Raw genomic sequence first — 20902 nt, forward strand, 5'->3', positions numbered from 1 at the left:
ATGTGGGAAAATAGGTACACTAATACACTGTTGGTAGGACTGTGAACTAGTTTAACCATTCTGGAGAACAATTTGTGACTATGTCCAAAGGGCTATAAAACTGTGGATAACCCTTTGACCCAGAAATACTAGTACCAGGCCTATACTCCAAAGAGGTCAAAGAAAAAGGGAAAGTACCCACATAAATAAAAACATTTATAGCAGCTCTTTTTGGGTTGGCAAAGAATTAAAAACTGAGGGGAAACACATTAACTGGGGAATAGTTGAGGAAGTTATGGTATATGTGGTGGAATACTATTGTGTTATAAGAATGATGAAGGGGATGGTTTCAGAAAAACACACAACTTCCCCCCTCCCCCCATCCCCACTGTGTGGGAAGACATATGAATTGATGCAAAATGAAGGAAAATAATTTACACAGTAACAGTAATAATGTGAATATAATCAACTGTGAAGGACTTAGTAACTCTGATCAGTACAATGATACAGCAGAACTCAATTGGACTCAAATGGACTTATGATATGAAATATATGCACCTCCAGATAGAGAACTGATAAACTCAGAGAGCAGATAGCAGCATTTTTCCCCTTATTTTTCATGGTTTTTTAGAACATGGATAATGGTGACATATGTTTTCATAACTGTATATACATATATATACATATATATGCATATATACATATATACATATATATACATATATACACATATGCATATATACATATATACATATATACATATATACATATATACATATATACATATATATATACATATATACACACATATATACACATATATACACATATATATACATATATATACACATATATACACATATATATACATATATATACACATATATATACATATATATACACATATATATATATATATGTATATACATATATATATATATATATATAATATTGTATTTCTTGCTTTCTCAGTAGGTGGGGAAATGAGGTAGAGGAAAGGAGAGTACGAAGAACTGAAAATAAAAATAAAATTAAAAAATAAATGTTTGTTGGATTGTGTTGGATTTCCTTGCTATCACCATCTGGGGTAGTATTGATCCCCAAAGGTAGCCTATGCCAATATCAGTCCTTTGTAATATTTTGGATGGATTATTAAACAGATGGTTTATAAGAAATTAGAAAAGAAAAAAAAGATCATGAAGGTTAACTAAGAAGAAGTCATGCCAAACTAACCTCATTTTATGTTTTGATTGGATTACTTAACTGTTAAATTAGGAGCATTCCACAGAGAATAAATGTTGATTAAAGACTGACAGTCACAGTATACTTTGCAATAAACTAGGAAGTGTAGTATAGCAGACAGAGCTTTGGATCTGAAGAAGACCTGGGTTTGGATCCTGCCTCAGATACTAACTAGCTATATGATTCTTGGTAAGTTATTCAACTTCTCTGGGCTTCAGTATCCTCATTTGTAAAATGGAGATAATCATATTTGTAACACTTTCCTTCCAGGGTTCTTATGAGACTCAAATTAGACAACAGATATAAAGAGCTATACAAAATTTAATGATTATGTAAATGTCATTTGTTATATGTGAGGGTGTCTTGGTGACACAGTGGAGAAAGTGCTGGGCCCAGAGTCAAGAAGACTCTTCTTGAATTCAAATTTGGTGTCAGACATTTATTAACTGTGTGAACCTGGGGAAGTCACTCAACCCTGTTTGCCTCAGTTTCCTCATTTGTGAAATTTAGAGCTACAGAAGAAGAAATGGCTAAGTGTTTCAGTATCTTGTCCAAGAAAACCCCAAATGGGATCAAAAAGAGTCAGACATGACTGAAAACTGATTGAACAACAGCAATAGCAGTAGCTTATATGTCCAATGCTATTACATGGATCAGTGGAATTAGCTGAGGTAAGCAGTACAAGAGGTTAAAGGCATTAGTACATAAACAGAGGTAAACAGAGTGGAGTGTTTTCACACAACTCCCCCCATCCCCACTCAACAAAGAATCAGAAATGTAGAAGTACTGACAAGTTCAGGGCCACCAACTTCTGGCAATAATGGCCTAGGGGGAAACTGCCAGTGGGTATAAAGAGACATTTCCTTGATGTTGATGATTATCTGAGATTGACCCATTATTCCAGTGAGCCAAAACAATTACAGGCACTACATGTGAGCATTTATTGGATGGCAGATTGCAGAGGGCTGAGGGAGCAGTATCATTATCATTCCTTCAGCAACAGTGGACTTTATCCCTTTGGCTTCATGTTCAAGTTTGCCATTTCTCTCTGTGGTTTCTACTTATGGAATTTAATAGCCAGAGACTTTGGGCTGTCTGTTTGTGTTCAGGGGAGAGTGGAGAGGTTGGTGGAATTTCCACTTGTTTGTAGGCATCTATGGAGGATATAGGATTGAGCTGCAATCTCACCTTAGGTCAGAGAGATCACTGTGGGAAGGTGTCTATTTTAATTCATTCATTCACTCAACAAGAATTTGGTAGGGTGTGCTAGTAGTCACCCGAGAGCTTGTTTTAATATATCTCTTTTCCCTCAGAATAATATAATTTCAGAATAATAAAAAATTTCTTTTCTGCTAGATCTGTGATTTCACAGGTACAGGCAGCTCCTGGTAAGGAATTCCCTCTGCTCCGGCAGATTGGAACCTTCTTTGCATTTACAGTATTAGAAAATTGCTCAAGGACACTGAGTGCTTAAGCCTTTTGCCCTGAGTTGCAGAGCCAGTATGTGTCAGAGTCAGGATGTGAGGTCTTTCTGGCTCTCATGGTAGGTGATAGAATAATATATCCCATGTTTATTTAGAATGCAGAATTAAGACTGATCAGTTCCAGGTAGATACATTTCAGCCCATTTCAAGGATGAACTTGTTGACAACTAAAGCTGTCCTAAAATGGAATGGGCTGATCTAGGTGATAGAAAATATGTCACTAGAGGTGCCCAAGAAGAAAATCAGAGCACTTGCAATTGGAAGGAAACTTGGAGGCCAATGCAAGTTTAACATTTTTTTCAGATGAAGAAACTAACTTCCAGAGGGTTGAAGAGACTTGCCCAAGGCCGTAGAGGGAGTCAGTAGTCTTGGGCTGTTGACTCCACTACTACCGCCACTACATTATGCTGTAGAGGCTGAGTGACCCTTGGTCAAGGATTCTGTAGAGGGAACTCCTTCATTGAGTGGAAAATTAGACTAGATGTTTTTAAGCTCTAAATTCTCTTTCAATTATAAGATTCTACTCTGACACTGTGGTTCCGATCTCCCAACCCCTGGCATTCCCTCACCCCCCACAGCCTTGCAGGGATTCACTGTGGCACGGTTGACAGAAAGCTGACCTCACAGTCAAAGAAACATGGTTCACATCCTGCCTTTGATTCATCCTGGCTGTGTGACTCTGGCTGGGCAAGTGACTTAACCTGTCTGTGTCCCCAAGCAACTCTCTAAAAAAGCTTATAGGTTCTTCATCAGAAAAGGCCATAGGTTCATTGCAGGTTACATTAATAGAGAGACTTTTCTCATGGGTATCTCGATTCCCCATCCCCTATATGGCTGAAATCACATACATGCACATGTATATATATGTATATTGTATGTATGTGTATGCATGTGCACGTGTTTGTGTATGTGTGTGTTTTAGGCATTGTGATGGGTACCAAAAATAGAAGACGTGGCATCTGCCATCACTAAGTTTATAATCTGTAACAGACATGAGAAATATATACTTCAATGGCTAAATAAAAATCTATGACAAATAGTAATATAAAGGCAGTACATCATGAAATGTAAAGGAAGTATTATAGGGAGGGAGAGATTGTGGACATTTGGAGTGGTTAGGGGTAGTTCCATGGATTATGTGAAACTTGAGTTGGGCCTTGGAGGGAGAAATGGCATAACTGGAAATGAGAGGAGAGGACAATAAATTTGAAACTTAAAGGAACTTTAGAATTTATCTAGTTCAGCCCCTTCATTATACTGGAGATCAGAAAGGCTAATTAACTTTATTAAGATTACATAAGTAGTAAGGGACAGAATCAGGATTCCAAACTTGGCCCTATGACTCCAGTTGAAAGTCCAACAGGAAATCAGAGTTAGTATCTGTTAGGGCAGAAATGCTTGAATAAAGGTGTGGAGTGGACATCGTATATTCTGAGAACAATGGGTATAACAGTCTTACTAGAAATGAAGGTTCTTGAGAATGATGGGAAAATTAAGCCTTTAGAAGTGATGCCCAACTGTAAAGAGCCTTGAATGACAGGTTAAGGTGTTTGGAATTTATCCTGCAGGTAATTTGTGGCATATGTTTTAGAAGTGTTTTGGGGAGACTAACCACTAAATTCAAAGAACTCAAGTAATTTCAGGGAACACTTAACTTGAGATTCATTACAGGGAGATACCTAATGTCATGGACAGTGACAAATGTAAAAGATGACCATGTCTGGAATAACCATCAACAATAAAACAATGAACCCTGACAAGAGAACTCTCCTTCCTGTTCCTTGGAATCTGTCAGGCTAATCCCTGCAAATGGTCTTTATGTTTAACTGTCTTATTCTGATACTTGGCTACAATCCATCAAACACTTCTCATCCATTAAATATAATTATATGCTTTGTTGGAATAGCCAGATGTTAAGCACAGAGTGAGCAGATGTCTGTTCCTCAAACTGAAAGGTTGTAAACCTATTTACACCAGCAATAAACTACAAGTATTTAAATGATGGAAGGGAAGCAAACAGGTCTCCCCGTGAGGAAACTGGGGGGAAAATATCTATTCCTGGAAGAACATCAAGAGCGTGTGGTTGAGGTAAGGCAGCTTTAAGGGTTCTAGCAAAAGCTTCAATCACTTGAGGATTAGGTTAGGAGCTATTATGCCTGATCTACTGCACCAATTTGTTAGAGATTTTGTTGACTTCTTTCAGGAATGGCTCTTCTCTCTGGGCTCTACAGCCTGAGGGTGAGTATTTGCATGGGTTTCTAAATACATTATCTCATACTAGACTGCTTTTTTGTATGATTTAATTAAAATTCAGTTTGGACTAAAAGCAATTGAAAAAATGAATAAAATAAAAATTTAAAAATAAAAGTAATAATAACGATTGTTGTCATGGTGATGATGAATAGGTGTAGCAACTATACCCAGAATACTTATGCCTTTGATGCAGACTAGCTGACCCTACATAAGTTGTTTAATTTCTAAGTGGCCCAGAAAATTCTCTAAAGATGCACAAGTTGCACAGCAGTTACCTATCTACATTGGTAGAGGCAATTCCTCATCTGGAACTCCCTGTATTAATAATGTATAGGTTCAGTTTAAAAAAAAAGTAAGAATAGGTTTTGAGTATCCATGTTAATGGCAGTAGTATTGACTGAGGTGACACTTTAGCCCCATTTTTGCAGAGGACCAAATCTTCAATTTCTGCCTTCCCTATCAGCATGTTCACCTACACTGCCCAGGCTAGTGTAGATAGTATGGCTCCAATCTGTCAGCAGTCTGGGGAAACAAACATCTAGCAGATCAAGCCTTTCACCTTGGAGCATACCAGCAAACGGTACCCTCTTACAAATTAAGCTTTTGGTACAAGAAGGTCTGTTTATGAAAAAAAGAATAGCTCAGTTGTAGCCCCAAATGCAATGGATGAGGGAGGCATTTGATGAACTTGGAATGAGGAGGATTGTAGAATGTGTTCTGATTGTGCACAAGCACTGCTTACTACCAGTTACTACTACAACAATGCACAACTTTTTTTTTCAAATTAGCTGGTAGTGAACTGAACAAGAGAAGATGAAGTAGAAGGATGTAAATGCTTAATGATAGATAGCAGGATGTTCAGATGGAGTTCTGCAAATTAGGGTCATTGACAACCACATTGGTAACTAGTAGAAATAAGTATCCCTATATTCTAGCATAGAATACAAAGCCTAAGGAACACACAAAAAATTCTTTTGGTTTAGCTGCAAGAAAAAGCCTTATTTGGTCCCCCCCAACCTCAACCATCAACTGGCAGCTTCACTGTTCAAATTATAAGATAATGCAATAATGCACCAAGATATGGACCTGTCTTTCCAATCTTCCTTGGCTTTTGAGTAGGGCCAGGCTTATTTACAATTTGAATTCCTGAGCCAAGGAAAAGTAAAGGAAGCTGTCTCTGTGAACAGAACTATATACAACGTAGGAGAATAAACAGAATAGGATATTTCTTCTTGTTTCCCCTCCTTTCCTTTTCCTCAAATTGCCTCATACTTTATATTAAAGCAAATCTGAAGAACTGTCCCAGATAGTAGAGTAAACAAATGTGATCATGCATATTTCACTTTTTGTTTGAACTATACTTTTTGTACACCATTGAACAAAGTGGACCTTAAAAAATAAATAAATCAAAGGGAAATCCCCTACTTTGAGATTTTTCTTAAGTTTTGGACACTAGAAATGGCTTGGCATCTAAGGTTTTCCATAGTCTAACTCCAGTTTTGGTTCAGCCTACTCCATCAAGCAAATAACAAGCATTTATTAAATTCTTATTATGCTGGAGACATAGTAGAAGGGCAAAAACATCCCCTGACTTCAAGAAGTTTACATTCATCCTCCTGTTCTCATGCTCTAAATTCCATGCAAATAGGATTACTCTTTTGCTGCCTTTTCTCACATTATTGTTTTCCATCTCCATGCCTTTATTCATGCCATTCTCCTTATGTGGAATGGACTCTTCCCTGCTTCCACATAACCATTTGTTGAAGCCTTTCCCCTCCTACAAGGCCCACCAGGTGCTCAGATTCCATCAAGCAAAAGTGAAGTCTTCCACCTTTTATTTCTCATAGCACATGCCTGGACTTTGCGCTCATTACGTTTCTCTAAACATCATAGCTCTTTGGGGACAGCTTCCTGTCCCCCTTGACTTCATTTATCTTTTAAACTCTAAAAAACAAGCGTTGTGATGTCCAATATATTTTTCATGTCTACAGTGCCTAGCACAGTGTCTTGCACAGTATAGATGCTCAACAAATGTTTATTGAATTGAATTAAACATTAATTCAACAAGTTCAGAGGATTCCTCTATTGCTTGTTGCCCTATGCAGCTTATCTACTCTAGCTGCCCTGGCCTACTCATAATATCCCATGAGTCTGTGTGTTTGCCTCCCTCTATACTTTTTTCTCATGCTGTTCTCTCTTACCAAAGTGGCTTCTCTACTCACCTTCACTGATTCAGAACCTATCCATCATTCAAAGACCAGATCAATCTTGATCTTCACCTAATGAAATTAGCTAGAATTAGTTTCTCTCTTCAAAATTTCTGCCAATCCTTTGGTAATTACTACAAACTTGATCCTTATCACATACAATGCTTTGCATCATATTTATTTATATTATATATTTTATATATGTTTATATATGTATGTATATGCATATATATACATATACATTAAATTAAACAGTCATTAAGTTCTTACTATGTGTAAGGAACCCTACTAGGAGCTAATGATATGAAGAAGAAGCAAAATGCAATATCTGTTCTCAAGGAAGAACTAGACATTTTAGCAATCTTAGACAGCAAGGTCCTCAGGGGAATTTACTGTTGCATCTCTTTGTATCCTTTATGTGTCTCATAATGTGCTTTGCACAAAGAAGACTTTAAACACACTTTTTAAATGAATTACTGAAATAAGCTCTCCTGAAAATGCTGTTAGATAATCAACTATATTAAGACTGGGATGTTAGTGATGTTGTGAAGTATCTTATGATGTCAAAGATAGGGGGAGACCTTAGAGATCATCTCTAGGACTGAACCCAAACTTCACAGAAAAAAATCCCCTTAATAAAAGGATTTTTTCTGTAAAATTTGTACTCAGTTAAAAGGCTGTACCAAAGCACTTAGAAGGCCACATATGGCCTTGAGGCTGCAGGTTTCCCACCCCTGATCTAGACCAAGGGATCTTAATTTGGAGTCTACTAACCCTATGGAGTTCCATGGAATGAATTCAGGATAAACTTGGATAAGCTTGGATGGTTAAAAAAAATACAGCCTTATTTTCACTATCCTCTAACTGAAATTTAGCATTTCCCTCATTTATTTAAAAAAAAACTATTCTGAGAAATGCATAGGGTTTACCAGACTGCCAAAGATATGGTGCCATGATATTTAAAAAAAAAAAGTTAAGAAGCTCTGACCAGGAGCAGAGGTGAGAATCTCACAGTCCACTAAACTCTGGAGTATGATTCCAACCAGCTTACAATGTAATTGGTAAATGTTTAACAAAATAAATAAAAAATACAATGCAATGCAGATGGTGCTAATTTGTCATCTTCTAAAAGTCAACATGCAGCCCAGAGGGATTTGTATCTATTTGAGCATGACCCCAACTCTCATAATTCGTAGATGAGGAAATGAGCTCCCACAGATAGTGGCAAAGCTAGTTGGATGAATTTTAGTCTAGTTCCTAATATTTGGAAAGGGAGGTAGGGTTGTCTTTTTTTTTTTAAATTCTCTGAATATGGAATGACTTTTCCTTATTTCTAACTCTCTTCTTTGCTTTAATGACATAGGTCTGACTTTTGTGTAGGCTCTTAGTTTGCTTTTTTTCTTTTCCCTCCACAACATCTATTCTGAAATGCACAAAGGTCAAACTTTAGTGAATGGCAATGAAAAAGAAAAGTGTAGAATCCAAAGTTTGAGAAAGATTATGTCAAATATCAGACTTGATATTCATCATTACTTCTTTTGTATGCTGATGTACTTTAGAAATGATTCCAAATTAAAACAGAAAATGGGCGATTTAGGCCACAAATTGTTGCTCCTAAAAATGTGAAAAGTATAGGAGGTATGCATTTTTTTTAATTTCACCTCCAACTCCATTGCTAATAAATAAAACCAGCCTTAATTTCAATTCACGTGACCATATGTGGAACAATTTCAACAAGGTGAGAAACTGTTATCCCACCAAATCTTTTTGTTCCTATAACCTACTGTTCCATGCCTGGAATTTCTCTAGAGGCCCTTTAGCTTTGTGGTTTAAGGCTTTATTCTAAGGTAAGTTGCAGATACCCCTAAGAGAATTCATATCACAAAACTCACCAAATGTCAGGGTATGAAAGGACCTTAGCGACCATCTAGTCCAAGTCATATCTAAACCAAAAGTCTCCTTTATTTTAAGCTGTTTTTCATTTCCAAATTTATGTGAGTATGGAATCATTCCTGAGACGAAATTCCAAGATAGAGAAAAAGACAAGGAAGGAAACCACTATACTATTAAGCATTTGAAAGAATAAAGAGTAGGGGGTAAAAGGATATAGAAAGAGAAAACTGGAACATAAATCTGATGAACCTCAAACTTTTGTTGACAGTTTGCCCTCTATTCAAATGCTGGTTCTGTCTATCCTAGCTGTATTCCTCAAATGACAAGGATAGCTGCTGAAGCTAATTGCAATGTAGTTTATGTTAGTGGAAAAAACACTGGATTTGGAATGAGGGAATTTCAATTTGAATCTCAACCTCATCAGTTAACAGCCTTGTGACCATGGGCATACTGTTTAATCTTCTGAAACTTTTACTCAACTGTAAAAATGGAGATAATGATGATTGCATGACCTTCTTCACTGGCTCATTGTGAAGGAAAGATTTTGAAAACTGTGAATCCCTACACAAATAAGTTGTTACTAATTGTAACAATTGTGGACCTTAATGATTCCCTTTGCTTTGAATCAAATCTTCCTTTAGTGGCTAGCAGTCACAGCTAAAATCTATTTACCCTGATTAAAGTGTTGGCCTTTCCATTCCTCTTGTTCCCTGTGCTTGTTTTCTGCGTTGCCAGAATTCCCAAGGATGGCTTTGAGAATTAGAATGTTGCATTTGGAGTCACATGACCTGGATGTCAATCCCAACATTGTCACTGAATACATTTTTCTCACCTGTAAAATGAGGTTGGGCTAGATGGCCTCTGATGTGCCTTCAAATTCCACGTCTATGTTGCTCGTCATTTTCCGCTAGCCATGCTTTCATTCTCCCATGGAACTCCCTGTGGTTGCTTTGGACACAAGTGATCAAGAAGTGATGATGATAGTGTGAGTCTTTTTGCTCTCCTGATCCAAAGTCTAGAGGACTGTTTCAATAGTGTTTAAAGACTAACTCAGCTATATTTTATGAGGGAAAGGGCACCCACCATAAATATAGGCTCAGTTTTATATATAACTTCTGCTGGTCTCAGGAAAGCCCTGATGTTGCCTTCTCAGTATTTCTGATCCTCTCTCTGAGATATGAATCCTTAGATCTTTTTCCTCTTACTGGTAGTGTTATAAAGAATGGAATTACATATGTCTGGGTCATCTGTTAATATGCAACACAAATTCATGTCACTATCTTTTGGCCATTAGGTAGGGGGTCATGTATCCTTCTCCAAAATTTTAGTTCTTTGCCCACTGGAGCTTTGGCCTTCAAAATTTATATTATTTATACTTTTGTTTCAATGAATCTTTAGTAATTCTTAGATTAGTATGCTTCAGACACAGAACTTCCTCCTTATAAGAATGTAGTATAAACTGGCAATTAGGAATTTTGGTCCTACTATTGTTTCTGTTATTGACTCACTTTGTGAGTATAGGCAGGTCACTTCCCCTTTCTGGACCTCAGGTTACTCATATGCTATAGCAGATAGTGAATGAATGCTTGAATGAATGTGATTTAAAAGGGAAGACAAAGCTCTTTCTTCCCCCCACCCCTGCCCCAGCCAGAAACACACCCAGCTCAATAGTAATGCCAAAAATCCTCAATGGGAAATGGGAGAAAGGCAAACTGAGGTCGATAGAACTATCTCACAGTAACTACCTCTCACTGGAACCCAAAGAGTGAGGTTGATATCTAAGCACCTGGATATAATGCTTCTCCTCTCCAGCTGCTAAGTGGATGGATAGATTCATGTAGCTGGTGATATATACTTAGTTGGCTTCATGCTGAGTAGAGAAACAGAGGAAGGGAGTAGACAAAGGGGAAAGACAGACCAAATGGTTTCCAAATAGGAAAAGGTAGCAAAAGGTGTCTGGGAGGAAAAGTAGATGTTTGCATCCTTCATGCTAAGCTCACAGGCGGGATTATAAACAATGGAGAGTTAAGTAAAAACTATTGGACTCTAGAAAACAAAGTGACAGTACAGGAAAACAGACAATTCTCCAAAGAAAGATCTTTCTTTTTGTCCATTTGCTGACAGGAAAGTGTTGATTTTCTTGTGACTGTATTGTGTCTTTTATGTTGTAACATTTCCACAATGGGAACTGGTTCTGTGTGCACATAAAATGGCTTTGGCAGGCAGAAGACACCATAAAGGAGAAGGAAATTTGTCATCAAACTCTCTAATAATGCGTCCAAATCTTGATATTCAGCGGACGATTGTATTATTTGGTAGAGGGATCCCTGAGTTTTCTTTTTCCTCTTCTAGCTCTTTCCTCTAGCCCAAGGTTGGTCTCTCTCTCACTCTGTTTGTGTCTCTCTCTGTGTCTCTGTGGGTCTGTGTCTCTCTGTCTCTCTCTCTGTCTCTCCCTCTCTATCTCTGTCTCTCTCTCTTTTATCATGAACTGTTTTGGTAGTCTGGTAAAGCCTCTCTACCTCATCTCAAAATGATGTTTTTAAATGCACAAGATAAAATACATAGGTTTACAAAGGAAACCAATTACACTAAGATTTTTCCCTCAACCAAGTTCACAACCCTCTGTTCAGAATCCCTCTTCTTGCCTATTCTGTGGTTTTCTTTCACTTACTAAGTGAAATCACTCCTGGACAAAACAGTGAGGAGAGCAGGGTCTTGGGGCTAGGAAAATGAGGAATCCGGGAAAGTTTAATGAGTGAATCTTTTAATTAACAAATACTCATTAAATACCTACTACTCTAGGACATTTTACTTATTGCTACAGGAATTACAAACATGTTAGAGACTTGGTCCTTTCTTTCAGGGAGATGATGAGACAAATGAATCAATCAAATAGGTGATATTTATAAAGGGTTTCCTATATTTCAGGCTCAATGTTAGGTGATAGGATACAAATGAAAGAGGAAACAATCTATGCACTCAAAGGGCTTATATTTGGTTATGGCACACAATGCATACACATATAATATACGTACTTAGATGTGTGTGTATATATATATATATGTATATATATATGTATATATATGTATGTATATACAGTAAATAAAAATTTTGAATTTACTATAGATGTGTGAACCGTGACATATAAAATGTTTGAGACATAGTTTATGAGTAATTAATCTTTTTATTAATTATGCTAGCACATAATTTACTAATATATTATATTTATATATTTAACAGTATATATTATTATATTACATATTATATATTATATATAATTATTAAAAGGATCGATAATACTTTCAAATGCCAAAGACCCCTCATTGAACCTACTCACAATGCTTATATGTTCTTGGAAGACTCGATATTCCTGAAGGTAAGAATCAACTCTGATTGGTTAACAATTAATGAAAAGAATGAGTATCATAATAAGAAGTGGGCTTATTCTAATGAGGGGCTGGGGGACATTACTCTGATCACTCAGTTTGGGGTGAGGAGACATCTCTTATCCAGACTACCCCTGCCTAGAGCAATCTAGACAAAATGGGGTCCACCTCTGCTCAGACCTGACTGAGTGGAACACAATGGGCCAGAATTTGCCTTACATTAAATTCTTTGTTAGGTTCTGTAGTTGGATGGGGCAACAACTGCCATCTAGGATCTCAAAACCAGGGATTTGGGCAATCTTTTCCATCAACAATGTCCTTCAGATGCTGGCTTGGCCTAGTAGAGAATGAGGACATAGGAAGGGAAAATAAAAAAAAAAAACCTGAATCTCCCCAATAATTGGTTACTGAATAATCATTTCTCTCAGTACACACACATGCACACACACACACACATATGTGTATTAACTGTGTGTGTGTATGTGCATAATAAACAAAAAAATAGTGAGGTTTTTTGAGGGGGAAGAGTAGTAGCTACTAGTAGCTGAGAGATCAGGAAAGGTTCAATATAAAAGACCTATAGTTTGAACTGAGTTTTGAAGGGAACCAGGAATTCCAAGAAGCAGAAGGGTTGGGATGGGGGGATGATTTCTAGGCCTACCACAAAATCAAGTCCATAGACATAGAGATGAGAGATGGGGTATCATGTGAGAAGAACACCAAAAGGTCAGAATGGTTGGACTACAGAATACGTGAAATTGAGAAACGAATAATCCTTCTTAATGCTAGTGACTTTGCTCTATTGCTTATCTCCAATTTATCTGATATATATATATATATATATATATATATATATATATATATATATATATATATATATATATATATATATATATATCTTGTTTGTATACAGTTTTTTAGGTTGTCTCTCCCATTAGCCTGTGTGTACCTTGAGAGCAAGGACCATCTTTTGCCTTTCTTTGTATCTTCATTGCCTAGCATAGTACCTGGCACATAGTAGGTGCTTAGTAATACTTATTCACTGGATGAATAAGACTCAAGATGTTGGCTAGAGCCAGGTTGTGAAGGGTTTTAAATGTCAAATACAGGACATTGTATTTGATTCTGGAGGTACAGTGACCCATTACATTTTATTGACAGGGGAATGACATGAATAGACATACATTTTCAGAATATCACATGGGCAATTTCATGTAGCATGTATTGTAAAGAGGAGAGACTGGAGGTAGGCAGATCATTAGTTGGATACTATAATTGCCCAGGTGAGAATCATTTAGTCAGTCAGTCCACTAGTGAACAAGGGGTTGAGGGGAGGGGAAAAGGAAGAGAATAAGCATTTATATAGCACCTACTATGTGCCGGGCACTATGTTAACTACTTTATAAATATTATCTTATTTGATGTTTACAACAAACCTGTGAGGTAGGTGCTTTTATTCCCATTTTACTCAGAACTCAGTAGACTGAGTAAACGGAAACTGAGCCAAACATTAAGTGACTTGCCCACGGTCACATGGCTAAGAAGTGTGCCTGAGGCCAGATCTCAATTTAGGTCATCCTGACTTCAAGCCTAGCATCCTATCCACTGTGCTACCTAGTTGCCACCTAGACAACTCTTTATTAAAAATAAAAATTAGGGGCAGCTAGGTGATGCAGTGGATAGAGCACCAGCCCTGGATTCAGAAAGACCTGAGTTCAAATCTGGCCTCAGACACATAACACTTACTAGCTGTGTGATCCTGGGCAAGTCACTTAACCTCATTGCCTAGCAAAAAAAAATAAAATAAAAAATAAAAATTACCCGATTACTATGTGCCAGGCACTGTGCTAAACACTGGGACTACAAATACAAGTAGAAAGTAAAAAAGTCTGTGTCTTCAAGGAAAACATATTCTAATGGGAGAAGGACATGCCTAACAAACATAAATAGGCAAGTAAGAATGTTCTCCATTGCTGTGGGCATTCCCTCCAATGATTTGGATGGCAATGCCTTTATGCCTTAGCACTTTGCCTTCCTCAGCTTTTGTAGATAAGATTCTCTCAAACTAGAGTATGCCAGAGGAAGATGAACAGGATAGAAAGAGAATTGGAAATCATGTCATATGATGAAAAGTCAAAGGGACTGGGAGTATTTGAGAGAAGAATAAACTTAAGAGGATATGGTTCACTGTCTGAAGATCTGAAGTGATTCTGGGGCTGAGACAACAGACATAAGTGGTTTCTTACTAGTACTTCCCACTTTGGTAAGATCTGCCAAAATCTATGCTCTTTTTCTCTATGGGCTTTTTTTTTTCAACTTAAATTACTTTTATTTAAACATGATCTGAGACAGGACTGCTCACCCAAGAAATTGGTTGACTGTTACCAGTCAGAGGTGTTTGGAGGGAGTCTTCCTGAGCAGAGCACCTCCAGGGGCCTGAATCTCACAGTTCCCACCCTCATCTGGGTGTGGCCCCTAAAATCCACAGCCAGAACATGCCACTGCGGATAAGGTTGTAGTCAGGGAGTTGTTGTATGGGACCCACTGCAGCCACTGCGGGGCACTGGTCGTACAGGTATTTGGAGCAAATTTCCTCACAACACTGGCATCAATCTCCGATATCCACCTCTCCCATTTGGACAAAGGAATGCAGCGGCCATAGGTCAGAAGGCTGCATCCAATGTCTTCACACACAGGGGTGGTACCATCCAGATGAGACACCAAAGCATTTCTCAGGATGTTTTTGCCCCTCATCATCTCACTTTCAGTGGCACTGGTATACAGACGCAACCTCTGGCCCTGAAGAAAGAATACCATATCATCTATGTTCATCTTATCAGTGACAAAATGGATTCCAAACAGGCCGGTTTCTGAGTAGCAGATGTTGAAGGTCTGGAAACTCTGGCAGAGCTTGTTTGCCACAGAAACAGATGCCAATGTACTCGACTGATGCATGCCCCCTCCATAGGCACAATCATAGTGACCAATGATTGAGTTGGCTACTGAGAGTGCAATATTATCAGGGTTGGCCCAGCCTGAGCCCTCAACTGCAATAGCCACATGAGCTAGAGGCATAGCATCATCCCAGTGATCTCACTGCCTGTGAAGTGGCAGGATGATGGGAGAGGCACAGCATCCTCAGTGTATGCCATGGGGACACTGCTGAAATGCTTCTGAGCCAGGTCCAGCAGCTGCTTGTGCTCCACACCTCCTGCAGCAGCCAGCACCATTCGAGGAGCCTTGTAGTAAGTATCACTAAATTCAGCCAAGTCTTGCCTGGACAGTTTCCTGGCATCTCACTGGGTCCTTCCACAGCTTGGCAAGGGGAGTGCCTTGGTAAGCAGTGGCATGAAGATAGTCAAATACCACAGCCCGCCAGGAGCTGTCATTCTCCTGCATTTCTTGAAGAATCACATTTCGCTCCTTCTCAATCTGGGAGTCCTTCGAGCTGCAGCTCTGCACAATGTCACCCAAGATGTCAACAGCTTTAGGATGGTCCTTACTCAGTGCTTTGATATAGTAGGCAGTGTGTTCCCAAGTGCTGTAAGCATTTAGATGGGCACCCATCCTCTCTACTTCTTCTTCCAATGCTTTCCCAAGACGCTTCTTTGTACCCTTGAATGCCAAGTGTTCCACAAAGTAGCCAGCTCTATTGTTGTTTTCATTTTCATAGCAGCTGCCAATATCTATCCAAACTCCCACTGTACACGTATGTTGGTTGGAGTCCTCAGAAGCCACCCGGAGCTCATTGTCCAGCGTGGTGACTTGGGTTGCTGGAATATTCTGGAGAGTCTGAACAAAGGTAGTTGCTCTACAAGCTGTGGGCATCTTTAATAGAGAAGGCGAGCTGCAGGCGCAGAGAAGGGCCTGAGCCGCAGCATCCCCGGCCTGACATACAGGAGAGGCCGCCATTTTCTTCCCTTCCTTCCCTCAGGCTGGGCCTACTCTATGGACTTTGAATTCATGGCCATCTGCAAGCCACCATGAAGTATCACAGGAGGGCTTTAGTAGAAGAACACATGGGTTTTCAACAAAACTCAACCCCACACATTGGTCTTCCCCCCCCCCTTTTTTTTAGTGTTATGGAGATCTAGGATCTAGTCTGTGGAAATCTGTGGGTCACCGTGGTCAGGTGCCTAGCAGAATTCTATGCTGCAAAAGAACCCTGTAGCCTGAGGAACAGAAGGAAAGAGACAAGACCCATATTTGGGCTAGAAATTGAGCTCATTCCCTTGCCCTGTACTTTTTCCTCTTAGAGACTGAGAGACCCAACTTCCAAATTACAGAAATCACCCCAGCTGCAATGGCAGCATTCTGAACTGTTGTGCCAGAGGACTAAGGAACAGAGGTTATGGGACAGAACAATGTGTATAAAAGGCTTGTACAGAGTTATGCAACTCTCCATTAACCCTGAGGAAAAGAGAATAGCACCTAGCTGGGGACAATTCTGTTCCCCCATAAGTTACTTGGGGCAGATATGAGGCTGGTGAAACATGAGAGGACACTGAGTCATTTTGAGATGCAGTCCCCAGGGACCAACATCAGAAGGGAGTCAGAAAATGAACAATAGGGGAAAAGGAAGGAGGAAGACCGAAATTATCAAAGATCTCAGAAAGAAGAAAATTCAAAGACTTTGAACATGACCAGACAAATCAACAGAGTTAAAACATTAACAGCAGAAAGAAATATGTCCTTCAGATCTAGTAAATAAATTCAGTAATCTTTGAATGCAGGAATCTCTGCAAAACAAAGGAAAATAATCCAACACTTGATGAGCAGAGGACTGTAGAATTTGAGGAGAATCACAAAATCCTGTTACTGAATTGTTTAAAAGAGAAATGAGAATTATGAGAGCAGAATTTATGGCCTGCACAGCAAAAACAATAGACAGAATAGAAAATTTGAATCTGAAATGGCAAGTTTCACCAAATAAACAAAAAAGAGAAAAAAAATATATTGCTAATGCAAATAGTCAGAAGGGAAGGACAACCTCAAAGAAGATGGGCAAAAAAGAAAAGAAAGCAATAAAGTTAAAATAGAATATATTCTCCAAAAACAAAACAAACTGATCTGGAAGAGAGGATACAGACAGACAACCTAAGGATTACATGTCTCCCAGTAGAACATGGTAAAAAACAACCAAACCAAACTTAAATATCACAATAGAAGAAAAAATACAAGAAAACTGCACAGAACTTTGGGACTTAATAAATCAAATGCCAATTGAAATAGCTCATACATTGCTTCAAAGGGGGAAAAAAAAGGCAGCAAACACTAGGACATAGATTGGTTACATTTAATAATTCAATTTAGATACAAATTTTGCAAGCAACCAAGAGAAAGACCTTCAGGTACAAAGAAAAGGAAATTTGTATAACACAAGACTATTCTATACCCAGCAAAACACATGGGAGGGAATTGGATGTGTTCCAAACAACAGTGGATTTCAGAAAGAAGCACATGGTAACCTATCCTACAAATTTGTGCTTACCCATAAATGAAAGAAAATATCAAAGTTCAATAATAAAGAGTCAATTGAAACATTTTAAATTAATCTGAAGAGATTCTTTACTCTTTTACTTCAGAAATGCAGGACAGGTGAATGAATGCAGCTGAGTAACAACAGAATGACCAGTAAGAGATTTTTCTGAATGTATAGAAGTCAAGTAGAGGTAAAGGTGGAGAGGTGGGACTGAGGCATTCTGTATAGAATCTTATGGCACTTTGCCTACAGGTGAGAGGGTTCTTGGATAGAGAGATGGAAGCAGGAGGATAGAGGGAAGTATGTAACTTGCCCATGTAAAATCAGCAGCTAGAAATGAGAGAAAGGTAACCTCTGTGCTCTCTGAGGAAGAAAAGAGACTATACAGAGGTTGGTGAGGAGAAAGGGAGGAGACTGAAAAAGAGGGAGGAAATGAAGGCCTTGCTTTGGTGGTGAGAGGGGATTCCACAGATGAAAGCTCCCATGAATGGAGAGATTTTTTTTTTTTTGAAAGGGGATGGAGACCTTGCGCTGATTGTCATCTAGGGATCTGGGGCTTGATAAGATCTATCATTTGACCTTGGTAGAAAAGACATTGGAACTCTTTGGTAAACTGACACCTGGGTGAATGAGAGGTCATGAACACAGGGAGGAGATTCTGAGGGACATTAGGGAAGAAAGTAACCAGGTATGGATCAGTGATAGAGGGCGTAGCTCAGTAATTAACTGTATGTGTGTGTTCGTGTCCTACTACAGGGCAGTGTCCCATCTGTTGCATGTAGGAATTGGCACTGTTTTGAGAGTAAGGTACAGTAGAAAAAGGAAATCCATCGGGAAAGTTCTATAAAGTAGTGGCAGAAACTGCCTGGAAGGGAGAACCTAGAATGGATACCTCAGAAGTTTTGGTTCAGTGAGGAATTCAGAGAATAGAAAGAGACTCTGGAATTATAGAGATCATGAACCAAAGAATGAAGGTCTAGAGTAGACAAAAAGAGAGTTTTTAACAATTAACAAAATTCAATTTTTAATTAACAAAAATTAAATAAAAAACAAACAACTAATAAACAGGACTAGTTAAAGGAGGAACAAAGGAAGGAGGAATCTACTTGAGTGAGAGGGAAAAAAAAAGAAGGAAAGAATTAAATACCTAGATAAAATCAGGAAAGAAAATGGAATTAATAAGTGTAACTTCAAAGGGAAAGGGTTAATAAAGGGAAGGAGGGGGATCACAGGTGAGGGATAGAGAGCCAGTGGGAATTGTGTCACCATAAAAAAGATTAAGCCAAAATAAATGGAGAGACATTGTACTATGTTTGCAGCAGAAAATGGGGGAAAACTCATAACTTGAAATAATCTGATATTGGAGAAAAATATCAATCTGACTTTCATATACTTAAATGTGAATGGATTAAACAATTCAATAAAATGAAAAAGTGACTGATTGGATAAGAAAATAAAAGCACCCTAAAACCTGTTGCTTATAAGAAATACATTTTAAAAACATATGCACAAAATCAAGCTTAGGATTTGGAAATATTTTACTATGCATCAAGTGAGTTCCAAAAAAAGCAAGAGTTGCAATCATGCTATCTAAGAAAGCAAAAATAAACATTTAAAAATAGTGAGAGGATAAAGAAGAAAACTATGTTATGCTGAAAAACAATAGACTAAGATAATTGCTAATATAATTCCTGGGGGCAGAGTCAAGATGGTGGAGTAAAAAGAGTGACTTGCTTGAGCTCTCTACCAAACCCCTCCGAATACCTAAAATATGGCTCTAAACAAACAACCTGGATGGTTGATTAGAAAGGTCTGTTGTGCCAGGCTGGGAGAGGAGCACAGTTTAGTGTGGGCATGCTGGCAAACACCAGGCCTCAGTGAACCTGGAGCAACCTCAGGGGACTGAATCACAGGCAGCTGTGGCAGTTTCCAGACTTCTCAACCCACAAATGCCAAAGAAATGTTAGAAGGTCAGTAGGAAAGGTCTATTGTACCTCAGTGAGAGAGAAGCTCAGTCCCAGTTCCAGTCCTGGCACAACCCTGGGGCAGTGGCTGCTTCCAGAGCTCTCGGTCTGCAAAAGGAAGGGGAATTGAGTGGCTGATCAGAGGAAGGTTGCAGGGATTTCTTTGCTGGTGCTAAGGCAGGATTCTCTTGCTTTACCCTTGTACTTGGGTACTTGGATCTGGGTCTCAGTTCTGGGTGGTGATCCTGTGGTGAGGAGGAGTGCTGGCATAGTGGAGCTTGTGGTGTTGGTATAAAGGGAATCCTACTCACAGTTCCATGGCAGAAAAGAGTGCTTGTGGCCACTCATAGACCAGAGCACAGGCCAGGAAAGGAGTAAACATTTCACCCTTGATCATAGCACCTTGGAAGAACTGAAAATTTACAGGTCCCTAGAAGTATCTCTGAAAACAGCTGCACAAAATCCCCAAAGCTTGGGACAGTACATTCTCCACACTGAAAGCAGACACCTACCTTTGGCAAAGAGTTCAAAACTCAAGTAATTGGCTGAGAACATGAACAAACAGCACAAAAAACAGTCAGACCACAGAATCTTTCTTTGGTGACAAAGAAGATCAAAACATACAACCAGAAGAAGACAACAAAGTCAAAGCTCCTACATCCAAAGCCTCCAAGAAAAATATGAATCTGTCCCAGGCCACGGAAGAGCTCAAAAAGGATTTTGAGAAGCAGATAAGAGAAGTATAATTCCTACTATGAGTAATTACCAATAGAATTGCTAATTAATATAAGAAATCAACTTATACTCTTCCAAATGTCTTTCCATCCAAATTCCTAAAGGAAACATCAACCGAGCTACATGAAAATGCAGACAGTAACACAATAGTGATGGGGGCTTCAATATTCCTCTTTCAATTTTGAATAAATTTAACATAAAGTTAAACAAAAGAAACAATATGAACTAAACAAATTGCTGGAGAAGCTGGAGCTAAAATACATTCTAAATTTTAAAT

The 20902-nt window shown here is 38.6% G+C and overlaps 1 pseudogene; it reads right to left on the reverse strand.

The window, feature by feature from the left end:
• Nucleotides 1-14851: 14851 nt before the first annotated feature.
• LOC110194696 (cytochrome b-c1 complex subunit 1, mitochondrial pseudogene) lies at nt 14852-16356 on the reverse strand (annotated as a pseudogene).
• Nucleotides 16357-20902: the final 4546 nt, after the last annotated feature.

Source organism: Phascolarctos cinereus, unplaced genomic scaffold (genome assembly GCF_003287225.1).
Source record: "Phascolarctos cinereus isolate Bilbo 61053 unplaced genomic scaffold, phaCin_HiC Scaffold_726;HRSCAF=1367, whole genome shotgun sequence".
Classification (NCBI taxonomy): Eukaryota; Metazoa; Chordata; class Mammalia; order Diprotodontia; family Phascolarctidae; genus Phascolarctos; species Phascolarctos cinereus.